General features: G+C 42.9%; 1 non-coding gene across 1 annotated transcript; it reads right to left on the bottom strand.

The window, feature by feature from the left end:
* Nucleotides 1-147: 147 nt before the first annotated feature.
* trnan-guu (transfer RNA asparagine (anticodon GUU)) lies at nt 148-221 on the bottom strand. The gene has a single exon. It is a non-coding gene; the product is annotated as a tRNA-Asn (tRNA).
* Between the last annotated feature and the right edge of the window lie 13,827 nt (nt 222-14,048).

Raw genomic sequence — 14,048 nt, 5'->3', positions numbered from 1 at the left:
TACTCACTTTGAAACCTATTTGTTTTCAGTATACAAGGACATACTGCAAGTGATGGTTTGTCTTCATTGTTTTTCTGCTGGTTTCCTGACAGATGCTGCACACTGGTTTTTCATTCATGAAGGGAGCTGTTTTCTTTCAGCAGAAAACGTCCCTGGGTGGGCTTGAACCACCAACCTTTCGGTTAACAGCCGAACGCGCTAACCGATTGCGCCACAGAGACAGCTGTGGAAGAGGCGGGGCCTCCACCAGCAAGCCCCACCCACTTGCATTTGCTGTCCACTCAGTGTCAGAAATTAGCAAGGGCCACGGGCCATTTGGCCCGCAATTTATCCAAGAATGTCCCCAAAAGCCATGTTCCAGGGGCCAAAATTGCCCCCAGGTTTTCGAAACAACTATATGTATTTATATTTTTAACAGTATTACAATCTGACATTAAAGTATAATTTTATTTTCATTCAATTAATTTACCGTCACATCTACAACTCATTTTCCAAACATAATCAACGAGATTGCACTGATTACGTGAGAGTAATCTGACAGAGAAGGGGGATCTGTGTCTACACAATGACAAATTAATGAATAATTAAAGTAGAATGAATGTTAAATTTTAAATTAACTTACTTCCAGGATTGCATCTAAGGAATTTATAGTAATTTGGCCTTTTTAACAGTAAAAGTAACTGTAATATGGTGAAACATTAGTACTGCTATCAGTAGATTAATGGTTAAATCATCACATTTAAACTGGTTGAATTATAGGAAATCTGAGTGATACTAACTTTATGTAACCCATTGTATATTTTTTATTTATAGTGGTTTCTACTGAAGAGTCAAGACAAAATTGCCCCCAAAATATTTTGTTAATTTCATACCCTGGGTAAGTGCATCTGCTCTGAGCTCGAATCAATTCAAATTAACTGAATTGCATGAAGGTGTTTACTTGCACTCCAAGATACACATTCTTTCCCCCGCTGAAAAACTACATTTCTAGTCGTCTCAAAATTGTTTCTTGGCATTGTATACATTAAATACCCCGCAGCTTTGGGCTTCTCCTTTGCCTGATTGAATGTGATCATGCACCGAACATTCCAGATTAATGCCCTCCACCCTATCAGACGAGTTACAGTCAATTCAAGCTGAAAAATTATCAAGTCCTCTCACAAGCACCCTTTTCCCTCCACAATCTCTCTTCTGTGTAATTGATGGGAGGCCGGCTATTGAGTATTTTACTGGCGCTGTCTTCCCTGTAATTTCAATCAAGACTTTAGTGGGACAAATCAATAGGACAGAGTCTAAATGAGAGACTATAATGCTGACTCTGTGCCATATCTGTCACATGGCCAATGTATTACACCCGGCTCTTGGAAGCTTTCTAATCACCCAGGTGTGCGCACACAAACAGGCGGTCGATAACAACATACCTAGAATTATATACTGAACACATGAGAACATATTTAAACTGTTGTTAATTTAATTGTAATTTAATGCTGTTCTCATGAAGACACAAGACCTTGTTTCTGGGGTACATTTTCATCATTTTGTCAACACACATCTCTTCTTTGACGTCTCAGTTTATAATGTCACGATTGTGGTCAGCTCTTGGACCCGTGCACGCACAGCATGTCGTGAGTGAGAATTCCCCTGTCATCACCTGCCTTTGCAGTTTGTCTTTGCAGTAGGTGGACCGACGACACCAGCAAAGCCTGCATGAGTCAGACCCAAGATTTTCTAGCAGTCGAGGCCAAGTGGAACGTTGTTTGTCTGGGCCCGCAGCCAAGTCTTCCATTAGGCCTTTGGCCCAGGTGAACAGTAATTAAACAAGGCTGCGCTGAGTCGGCACTCCACGTCTCCAGTGCCTCTGCATTCACATTATTTTTGTTTATGTTGCTCTCCAGCGGGTTTTTTCTCATTGGAGATCTCAACCATATGTCCGTTTTTGTATCTATCTCTCAGGGTGCCAGGAAAATGCTGTTTCAGAGCAGAGGTTTTCAAAGTGTGAGGTGTGAGGTGTGCGTCCCCCCCGGGGCAGCATGGGTTGAAGCGGGGACGCAGAGGGAGACGTGAGACGGAGGTAATGAATGAGGTGAAAGGGACAGGTGCATGCCGGCGGTCTGAAACAATGGGAAGTTAGTAGTTGTAGTCTGGACTGCTGATTTTAGGCCGACTCAGCCAGCAGCTGGAGCTGCCGCAGAGGGTGAGAGACACAGACCACAGGGGCAGGTAAAGGGCCAGTTTGTAAGGTTTAGGGGGATTTAGTGGCATCCAGTGATGAGGTAAAACTTCTTCCGGTTAGAATTCCTTCCGTAGAAACTGGAGGTGCAATATGGAGATCTCTATAGACGAGGACCTGCTCCCTATGTAGATATAAACAGCTCATTCTGAGGTAACAAAAACACAATGATTCTTATTTTCAGGTGACGACAGAAAACATATTACATTCAATTTCTGCCAATATATCCCCCTAAATCCCACAAACTGGACCTTCCCTTAGCACCTGATTGGCGCAATTAGCGTCATAATTAGGACTCTGTCTCTGAGTCATAACTCAATCAAATCAGAACACACTATTAGACACATATTTTAAGATTCACTGTGACGTACACTTCCCGGGGGGCTCATTATCGCTGACGTCTGTCATGAATACATTTCCATAAATCCAGTAACATCACAGAAACAAGATGTTCCTTATAGCTTCAGAACTTCTCTGGGAATCATCACATTAATACATGTAATTCAGAATTAAAGACATTTAGTGATAGTTGTCTGTACATTTATTGGTTCATTGCAAACAGAGGTCTGAGGGTCTTCCATATGAAAAATTTCAGCATTAAAAACGTATTTTCTTGCATTCTGGTGATTTTTTACGCACCTTTTTTCTATATAATTCTTGGTCAAATAACTCTAAAGGCTCTGACGGATGCAAAAAAACCAGAAAATCGGACCTGTTTTAATGACGAACGAAAGTTTCAGACTCGGGATTGAAGCAACGCGAGGTCATAGTTGTTTTTAAACTTGTAAAAATTTCAGACAAACACAAATGGACCCAGTGTGCAAAGGCCTTAGCTCACTGAGTCCATGGCAACATTATGCTCCCTGTTTACATCCCCAAAGGCACCATGGGAAATGTACTTCCAGACCCTGACACACCAGTGACAGTTAACTGTTGGTCAGTGTCAAGCCGTTGGTGAGTGTCTGTTCCCTTATCAGTGTGGTGTGTCCCGCTCTGTTGCCCCCCGATTGGTTTTTTGGCCAAATTGGCACGTTAGAACCTCTTGTACCCCATTTTATAGCAAAAACGCCTAAAATGACATACCCAAATTAGAATGACTGTTTCCTGAGCTAGCTTCTGAACCGCTCTGACTACATGCATGCATGAGGTCTTGCCAGAAAGCTCCCTGAAGTTTCTTGTGAAAGTGTCAGAAACACTCTAGGTGATACACGGACAGAGTAATGGGCCTCTGGAGTCAGTAAAAAATTGAAGATTTTGCCTAAAAAAAAAAAAAAAAAGTGTTTCAGGATGAATAACTAACTGTGGCTTCATCTGAGCAGGTAAATGACACTATGGAGCTGTCGGCACACTATTGTTTCAAATTTGAAGAAGATTGCTCAAAGTACCAAAGTACAACCACTCTACAGTGTTTTCTCCATGAAAAGATCCAGGCGGAGCTCCAAATGACAAGAGCGCTCACTTGGCTTCAAAACAGTACTATCAGTGATCAAACAACACTCAGCCAGCTTCAAACATTGTACCTTATTGAAATCAGGTGTGATTATGATAGCTGATGTTGTTTATGACAGAAACACCATAAAATATCACCAAATAAAGCCATATGAAACGTGAAAGTTATGATCCCACTTTCTAGGCGGTGTATCACAGCTAAAAAAAGTGGTAGGAGTGAGACTCTTACCTTTTATAAAACAGCTAAGTCTCCGCTAATGGCTCCACATAAGATCGTGAGTAATCCTTTAACTGTTCCCGTCGAAAAACGGCATGACATGCAAAATCCATTCAAAATAAAAGAAAAACAATTTATTTTGAAAAGTCGAGAGCTTCCTGAATCCGGTAATACCAAACATCACATGGTTTGATGACGCAGTGCGCCTGGGAGATACCATTTAACAGGGGAGGGGGGGAGCGAGCACGTCAGCGACATGGCGGAGTTAGAGAGGTTAAATCAGCAATGGCAGAACCCGTCAATGAAAGAGATCACTCTGATTGGCTGTTCAACTGTTCAAAGAAGAGAAACGGAAATGAGGAAAGTAAACAAACAGAGAGAGTGAGACCAAAACTAACTTGTTATATAAAAGGTAAAATTAATTTTCTTTGGACACTGAGCTCTTTCGCAGAAACATTTCATAGTGGTTCGTGTTTGGCGCACATAGGGATCGGTACCGAAACCTTGTATTAAGTGAACCCCGGGGCTTTATGTGCTGACTTTGCTGTTGTAAAAATTACAGTTGCTGCTCTAGAAACAACTTTTAGTTATGTTTAAAATATCTTTTTCTGAATTTATTCTTTTTGGAATAAAACAAAGTAGTAATGTTCTTTCAACATTGGATTACGTTTTTAATGTGTGAACCGGCTAATTAGCATCAAGACGATCTTCCGGTTTCACTTCCGGCTTCTCACATGGGCACTGAAGGTATCTGCTCGTTGGCCGTCAGCTGTAGTCTGTGGTATTTTCATGTGCAACTTTTTGGCCTCGACACAGGTGACGTGTAGCGACCCAACAGTTGGCTTTCATTGCCGCTAGTTATCTATAGTTGCTTTGGTGTGCCTTGGCCTTGAGGTTGTGATGGGGGCTGCCAGGGAGCAGAGTTGTCTCGCTTTGTCCGGGTGGTGATAATGTATTAAAAGGCCGAGGAGCAGCAGCATCGTCCATCAAGTCATCCATCTTTAATAGCCACAAATATATCCACTTAGAGCAGAAAAAAGACGGGAGAAAGCCCGAGCAGGGGTGGATTGAGATATTAGGGGCCTGAGTGCAGGCCTTTTTGTTGTTGTTTGACTCTCCCTCACTCGCTCCCTGGTTGCCGGGAATCTGCAATCAGCGGCGGGAGGGGAGGGGAGGGGGAGGGAGGATGAGGCGGGGGTGAGGTCTGAAGATGAGATAGGGAATGGTACATGATGGAGAGAGGAGTATTTCAGCAGCAGAAGGAGCGATAACAACCGAGAAAGCACATAAACAAACAATAAAGAGATGACACACGGACACTGCAAAGAGAAAAGAGAGAGGTATTGGTGGTGGGAGTGATGGCAGAAGATACCCTCCCTCCCGTCCTCCGTCCTCCTCTTCCTATCCACACATCCCCTCCTTTCACTTATCCCGCTCTCCTCCTCCTCCTCCTCCACCACCGCCGCTCTCAGCCACATGACTATTGGTTAGCGAGCAGCCCCAGTGGGGAGACGCAGGGAAAGACAGAGGGAGACTTAGAGAGAGGGATAGTGCTGAGGCTGCATTCACACAAGATTACAGTGTAGCCTCGTTGATCAGCCCCTCCACCATTTTCTCTCCCCCTGCACAGAGATGAGCCTCTCTTCCTTTGATCACTCTCGCGACCAATGGGATCACACAGGTAGAGAAAATAATGAAGACCCCTTCCTGCTCCTTCTCCTCCTCCACCCCTCACACACACCATTGTAACCAAGCTGGGAAATCAGATTGTGTGCAGACGCTTTCAGGAGACAATATTCATATCTCATCTGGGTTTGTAGGCGAGTGAGGGTGAAAAGTAAAAGCGTGATGATAGGACACTGCGATTGAACATGAGCATCTGCGTGTGTGTGTGTGTGTGTGTGTGTGTGTGTGTGTGTGTGTGTGTGTGTGTGTGTGTGTGTGTGTGTGGCTCATGAGGAAACAGAGCGATATTCAAATCCCCTGATTCATTCCCAGCAGGCGTGAGGATCGATAGCTCTTTATGAAGGGACTTAGTGAACTAATTAGGTAACTGAATGGCTGTGCATTTCTAATGAGCCGACTGTGTGCACAATGTGAATTAAGATGTGAAACAGCAAACGAAAGGTGACTTAATTCATGACACCCCTCCCGGATCCATCACTTTAACACTCAGACGTGAGCACGTCAACACGAGCTCAGGTGTGAGCGCACGAAACCATGATTTTTTTTTTTTGTTACTCTCGTCAACATAGCGGCGTTATTGTAACGCGCAGATGTTGCTCTTGTTCATGTGTTGATTCCTATCAGATTTGATTATTCAGGTTTGGTGACGTGAGTAACACATTAAGCGTGAAACATCAAAAACTAAAGGCTGGAAAATGGAAAGTAGGAGGCTATGAGACAGGAATTATAATTAAGGCTAATCTCTGTATTGCTTTCTGCACTCCAGGCAAAACTGTTCCTCGGCATCTGTATTGTGTGTTCTGATGAATCTCTACAGAGAGCAGAGTAATATTTGCTTTCAAACATTTAATTTGTGAGCAATACTGTGGATTAGCTTCCTCCCTCTCAGGTTTGATATTACATTAGAACATTATATTCCTTAAGGTTTTTGGCTATATTTTCGTTTGATGAATGTTGCATGCGAGGAGTGCTCGGGCGCATCGCTCTGGCGCTCGACAATCACACAGCAGAGGACTGAATATTCTTGTGTTTGTGATTTTAGAATTATCCAACAAAAGAGACTTTTAGTTTCATGAGGCATGATGTGTCTGACTGAAGGTGTGTTTCCCACAGGCTTCTCCTTCTAAAGGTGTGATTGGGCCACAGATGTCAAAGGTCAATCATCAATTAGTCAACTGCTGAGGATATTTTTGACCGGTTTTGACGCGGACGCAGATTGGCCAATCATAATGAAGCAACAGGCTCTGACAACAACACAGCTGACTGAACGCAGTCGTTTCAGATTTCCTTCATTTTCAGGCTGGTTTTGTGGATTTGGAGCTAAATGTTGTGCCTGGGGCACTTCGTGTATTAATGATACTCGTTACCTGGAGAGGTTGGAAAAAGATATACGTTTCTTCCCTGTTCCAAAACCAAACTCAAACCCTGAAAAGTGTTGTGTTAGCTAGCTAGCTACTGAAGATATAGCCTACTGAATGTATACACATGCTGCTTTTGCTTCTTAATGATTACTAGTCCATACCCATTGATAGCTTTGTCACCTTCTACCTATGCCAGTCCTCAATGCCTATGTGCAGTTTCACATAGACTGACCACGTCAGTGAGTAGAAAAACTTGGGACACTTTCCGTGATTATGTACAGCATACCATACCATGACTTGGTCATACCAAAAATTAGAAAAAAAACCCCAACATTGGTCCACAGGGGGAGCCACAGCGATCGGTCGCATTTTAGCCATTTTTAAGCATTTTTCTGTTGTTATAGCGCCACCCAGTTGCCAATTAGAGTTAAATTTCTCCAGTCACCTTGAGGCGTCCTGTTCTACATATCTGCCAAGTTTAGTAAAAATCCATATGGCAGTTAGGCCTAGATAAGAAATGAGCTCTCTAGCGCCCCCATTTTGTTTGATGGGGTCAATAATGGAGGGGTCCCCTCAGATTATGTGTGGTCATATGCCTACAAAGTTGCGTGGTGATCGGTGAAACCCTTGAGATGTTATACACCTTTATGTGATGAGCCACGCCCTCCGCAATATTCATTGCCTTATAGAAGCTCAGTTTTAGTAAGTTTTCCAACTTTTGCCAAGAGGGAACTTTAGATATTGGTCCCTAGATTATGTTCACCCAGTTTCATGCAGATCGCTCAAACTTCCTAGGAAGAGATCCATTTGAAGTGTTTTTCAAAAAATTCAAAATGGCGGAAAATCTATATAACCAGAAGTTATGGGTTCTTGAGGCAAATGTGTTCCTCATGAGGAGAGGCATCTCTGTGCAAAGTTTCATGTCTCTACGACATACGGGGCATGAGATATGCCCATTCAAAGTTTGCAATTTCAGTTGGTTGCCATAGCGCCCCCCTTTGGCCAATTGATGAAATATTGCTTCATTTGCATCCTCCCATGACCCTCTACCACTGTGCCAAATTTCACATGGATTGACCAAGTCAGTGAGGAGAAAAACGTGGAACAGAGACACACACACAGAGTTTTCAGTTTACAGTGAAAAAAGACCGACCGGGTGTACAGGAACCAGTGATTATACGTTTGGAACATTACCAGTGCAAAAACAGGATCAATATTGCATGGTAACAAATAAGCGAAGATGTTGGCTTGCCAGTCACGTTTGGGAAATATTTCATCAAAAAGACGTACAAATGGCTGAACAAGTCATAATGACAACCATAAACAAGTCCTTTTTAATCATACAAACAATCAACACAGGCAACTGAACTGAAGGAAATAGCCTGTTAGCCAGATAGTAGCATGTTAGCTAAGCTAGCACACTGTCATGTGGTCTCTCCGAACGTACTCGAGGCAAATTCCAGACCAAAATATTATGGAGGGGAGGAGTTTCGCAGGCACAACATATTCCCACAAGAATGAATGTACTTCCTGTTGACTCGTCTCCGTTCACATACGTAAGTGCAAACGAGGTGTAAAGGTCAACACTGATCTGCAATAGGTACGTGCATTTATTTCCCTCCTAAACATACGTTAACACAAATGTAAGAAAGCAAACCTTATCTCCCATCCATACACAACCAAATGCCAATGCAACTGGCCTTCATCTAAGTTCTATCCCTGAGCCTTTATTCTGACGTTAGGACAGTAATTAGTTTTCATATAAAGGCAGAATGAAGATACACTGTTTCCCATGGTCTCTGCAGCATAAGCTATTGTGGCTCTGCCAAACCAGTGCACATAATGGTCAATTTGTTGCCAGTAAAGCTCTGCAATTTGGCCCATTGAGCACATAAATACCCTCAACTCAAAAGCCATAAGAATCATCCTAGCACTTTCACTGAAAGATGCTACAAACACAAGCTGATTTGCATTTAAGGTACCAAATTGCCAAACTGGATGGGGTGTAGCTGCAGATAAATCAGATAATTTGTCAGTGAAAATGACCACTCTGTGATGGAACAGTCATTTTTATTAAAGAGGGTACAGCTGGGCATTCATCAGTGTCAGTTAGGGCTGTTTATGGCAACACTCATAAACTCTCTAAATGCACCATTTACAGTAATTCCATCTGCCTGCCTGCTGCGTTACATTTCCACGATGAGCTCTCCACCAAAGGGAGGCTGCAATTAGCCCCATACCTTGTGGCAGGCACACACTTAGCATACTTCTGCCTCTCCTCCACAGCTCAAGAAATGGCCAGTAATTATTGTCAGGGAGGATATTAAAAGGACTTCAGATGGGGTCCATTTCCTTATAACAGTGTGGGCCTTATGGATCATGTATGCACAATTAAACAAGAAATGGTCATCACATTGCTCGCAGTCTCTTAGCATAGGCCTCGCGCATCATTGAAGTGCGACCAGATTTGACTAATTGCCAGTTGATGATGGCTTCATTTCCTTCCACTGGAGGAAAAGAAAAGCTGTTGAGTTCAAGAACATTGGTCGCAAAGAAAACTTTTGAACATTTCTGCTTTTTAACTGTGGCTTTAGGGACGGCTCTGTCAGTTGGTTGGGCCACGAACCACACAGAGCAGGTGTGAGGCACCCTAAGATATTTCAGTTGAACTCAAGTTCGTTTGGGCAGGTGTGAACACAACAATCGCACTTGCATGGACACCAAAACAACTGGATCAAGACCTTAAAGAGGTGGTCGCGATCCGATTACAAACAAACTCTGGTGCGGTTTGTTTGTGGAGAGAACGTGTTCCGACCTTGATCCGCACAAACTGGAAGCCAACAAGGAAGCGCCAAAATTGCAATTCTTTGAATGGCCACTTGAGGCTGGCTTCAGAAGCCAGTAAATCCCCATAGACTGTTATATTAATTGTAGTTAACTTTACAGCAGAAATTAACAAGTTTACAACCTGATACAAAAACAGTTTGAGTTTTTATAGCTAGTTTCTCTGTTTATGACAACTGTACAGGGGTTGAATTTTAATATAACTCACCAGTTTACATTTTATCAAGGCTTAAAGTTACTCATAATTAAGAGCAGGCTGCTTTGAGTGACCTGCCATCTGCCAATAGTGTCCTAGACTTCCCAATCAGATCCACTCCCCCCAAGCATCACTCAAATATAGTCACTTCTGTCTCCAAAAAACAAAGATGGTGATGGCCGAAATGCCGAACTCAAGGCTCAAAACAGGATTCCACAAACCATGTTGACATCACAGCAGCTACTTCCATCATTTTTACAGTCTATGGCGTTCACCATGCACTTTCTCAAGCGCATCAAACATTGTAAACAAATGTTGCAGTCGCAGTGGTTGCTCATCTATTGGACAGTATATCTGAACAAAACTTGAAGACACTTCCTGAACTCAAGACAGTGAAGCAACATCACAGTTTTGTGTGCCAGGGGTTTTCTGCTTTTTGTTTTGGTGTTGCAAGGTGGTGATGCCCATATATGGTCACTTCTGGCTCCGAAACATCAAGATGTGACAGCCGTAATGTTGAACTCGAGGCTTCAAAACAACAAACTGTGTTGATGTCTCAGTAGTCTATTCCCATTATTTTTACAATCTATGGTGTTCACATGGCACTTTGTCAAGTACACCAAACACTGTAGATAACTACCCTGGAAATCCAGAGTTCCGTCACTCTGGCAATCAGTAATGATGCTCATTACCCATGCCGTTGGAGCCAAGCTGCACCAATCACATCGGTGTATCTGATATAGGCGGGCCAGAGGCGAGCTAAACAGATGACGACAGCGCTGGAATCAGTCAGTAAACATTGCAAGATGGCTACGGATGAACACCAGTTGTTTGAAATGGCTTTGGCCGCTATAATGAACGAGTTAGACTTGGCTTTTTCTCTAAAAGAGGAACAGAAGACGGCGCTCAAATCTTTCCTTTGCAAGAAGGATGTTTTTGCTGTTTTGCTGACCGGATACGGCAAGAGTCTAATCTACCAGTTAGCTCCACTGGTAGCTAAACTCTGGATACGTCACCCCGTGTATTGTTCTGATTGGTCGTAGTGTTATCCAATTGCGTGCAGTGATATTTTCAAATGCATGCTTGGTGCCACCCCTCGAGTTGGGCCATTTTGATTACTCATAGTCAGACCCTAAATCTTTCTAGATTTGGGTCTGGACTTCCAGGCTAGTAGATAACTGTCACATGGTCGAAATTGTTGCTCATCCATCAGACAGAATGCCTCAGTGAAACTTGAAGACACTTCCTGGTCTCAGACAATGGAGCAACACCAGATTTGTGTGTTCTTGGGTTTTCTGCTTTTGCTTTGGTGTTGCTATCAATCAAATATTTTTAGAAAGCAGTGAACTCACTTCTGGCTCCAAAAAACACAAGATGGCGACAGCCGTAATGCCGAAATCAAGGCTCAGAACGGGAGTCCACAAACCAATGGGTGATGCAACAGAAGCTACGTCCATTATTTTTACAGTCTATGGCATTCACACGGCACTTTGTTGAGCGCACCGAACGTTGTAACCAAATTTCATTCAGTTGAAATAGTCGTTCTTCTCGTGGACGGTATATCTGAGTGACACTCAAAGACACTTCCTGGTCTAAGACAAAGGAGCAACACCAAATTTATGTGTTCTTCAGTTTTCTGATTATTGCTTCGGTGTTTCTATCAATCAGCTATTTTTAGAAGGTGGCGAACAATATGAGCAGCTGACAAGAAGACAGCGAGTTGTCGAGCATTTCGTTCTTTCAATGGGACAAGCAAGACGGTAGCAAAGAAGAAGGCGAGCCCTGATGAGAGTGAGAGATGTGCTGTCCTTGTTACGAGGACGGTAAGTGAAGTATGGTCATGATAAATTATGGATTAGCACTGATTTTTTGTTGACTTCCTTCATTGGGGTCGGATGGCGTTTTCACCGAAAGTAAAGTCAACCCAAGTGCACTTGAAATGGAGCTAAGAGCCACGTTTTCAGATTGACCAGAATTCAGTTGTTTGGACGCACAGATCAGATGACGCACTCCAGGCTCCATTTCAATGGACAAAACAGCTCAGGTGTGGAAGCCAAATTGGTCGCCGAACACTGACAAGCTCTTCAGCATTAGACGAATAAAGTGGGAACAAATGAGGATATCTCATCTGCTGTCTGCTCTCATATTTTGCATCATAAATAGAAACTATAAAGACATGCAATATTACATTATTCGCTCGGATGTTTAGAATAAATGTACAGCTCTCTGGTGTTGTACGCTCACTTATAAATGGAATTAGCAATTCTGATTTCACAGTAAGGCCTGGAATGAAAATCTCTGTGGCTCAACACAAATAACAAGCTTCCTGCAAAACAGAAATCCCTCCGAGCCGACTCCTATCATCAGGCTGTTGCAGAGAGATCGTGCAGATATGGAGTGATTGAAGGGTTCCAGTCGCTTGGCAGGATTACTGGTTTTGAGATGATAGCAAGATTTAATAGACCTCTGAAGCAAAAGGCAATTCACCCACTGAGCAAGAGAGAGCCCTTTGCTCCTCCCATTGACCTTCCCCTGCCCTCCCACAGACCTTTTAACCTTCATCTTGAAGTGACCACGTCTATGTCTATCTGAGCGAAAGCCCTCCTTCCCATTCTTGAACCTATTGCCTTTTCATATTATATCTGAATCTTCAGAATCTGTCAAAGTCCTCAACCCTGCTGACCCGAAAAGCCCTCGCCCCGTCAAGATTGAAGACCTTCATCATTCTGGAATCAACCTCTTTGAACCCCTCTTTTTGGAAACCCAGGTCTTTTCTCCTGTGTTAAATTTAGATGAAATAACCATTTATAATCATATGAGCGCTCACTCATCAGCTCATTGGAAATTTACTCACCAAACCAATTCCCACCTTAACCCTTTAATTCAAGCCATCAATTTGAGCTTAATCTTCTCCTCTGACCTTAATCCTGTTAACCCCACCTCACTTCTCCTCAATCTTCCCATCCATCCTCTCTTCTGCAGTCTGTGTGTGTGTTACATAGACTCACAGTGCCCAATAAAGGGCAGCAGTCACACCCTCTCCTGACGAATATTAAGACGAGTCAGTCTGGAGATTGACTGCTGCGCTCCACAAGTGACACTAGAAGAAAATGTAACACTTGCTGTCAAACCTTCAGAATATTCTAGAGTTCTGATTAGCACTGCTGACCAGCTAAGCTGGCAGCTAAGTAGCATTAGTAGCATTTAGAGCCATACATCCCATCAAATATTCAAAAGGGTTGCCATTTCTGTAACACAGTGTCCTAGCTGGATGTGATGTGGGCATCATCAGCTAAATCCGTTTGATTGCATTGGTTTCTATTTGACTGTCCTAACTGTCCATGAGCAACGTGATGTGATGCAGGATACTGTCTTGATCTGAACTTTTGTCAAATGCTTCTCTTCTGTTTTTATTCTGTCAGCCGCATCATAAGCACCGCAATGGACGAGGAACCTGAGTAAGTTGGCATCCGGGTGGAGGGAGATCGCCAGGAAGATGAACCTTTCTGGTAAGACTTGTGTGGGGTGCTAGCAAGCTAGCTTGTTTTACAAAGTGGAGACAGTGGTATGATACAGAATGGGAGCTGCAACAGTGATATCTATAAGTTACCAATGATAGTACTGAGGTGAATATGAATAATAAGGAAGTATGTACTCACTTGTCTTTTTAGTGGTAAAACTGATTGCATAGCTGCTAGGTAAGTGGTTCGTCTCCATGATGTGACAGCGTTCCATATTTGACAGATGCAATGCGGACACAGCGCTTGCAATGTGACGTGATGTGGCGGGAGTGTCTGACACCAACACAGCTAGAACACAGTGTCAGTTTTCAATCTTTCGCCCAGTTGCCAGAAGAAAACAGTGTTTTTTAAGCCTAAACATGATCTTTTCCTAACCATAACCAAGTATTTTTGCGCCTGAACATATCCGCATTTTAACCATGTATCAACACATCCAACTTCATAATAATATACAAATGCTACATATCTAAAAAAAAATAAAAAATAAAAAAAAAAATAAAAATGCCTACATTTATTCCGGTGATTGGTTTCAAATTTTACCAAA

The sequence above is a fragment of the Epinephelus fuscoguttatus genome, linkage group LG23 (genome assembly GCF_011397635.1).
Source record: "Epinephelus fuscoguttatus linkage group LG23, E.fuscoguttatus.final_Chr_v1".
Taxonomy (NCBI): domain Eukaryota; kingdom Metazoa; phylum Chordata; class Actinopteri; order Perciformes; family Serranidae; genus Epinephelus; species Epinephelus fuscoguttatus.
Note: the sequence above shows the minus strand (reverse complement) of the source record. Positions and strands in the feature narration are given on the sequence as shown.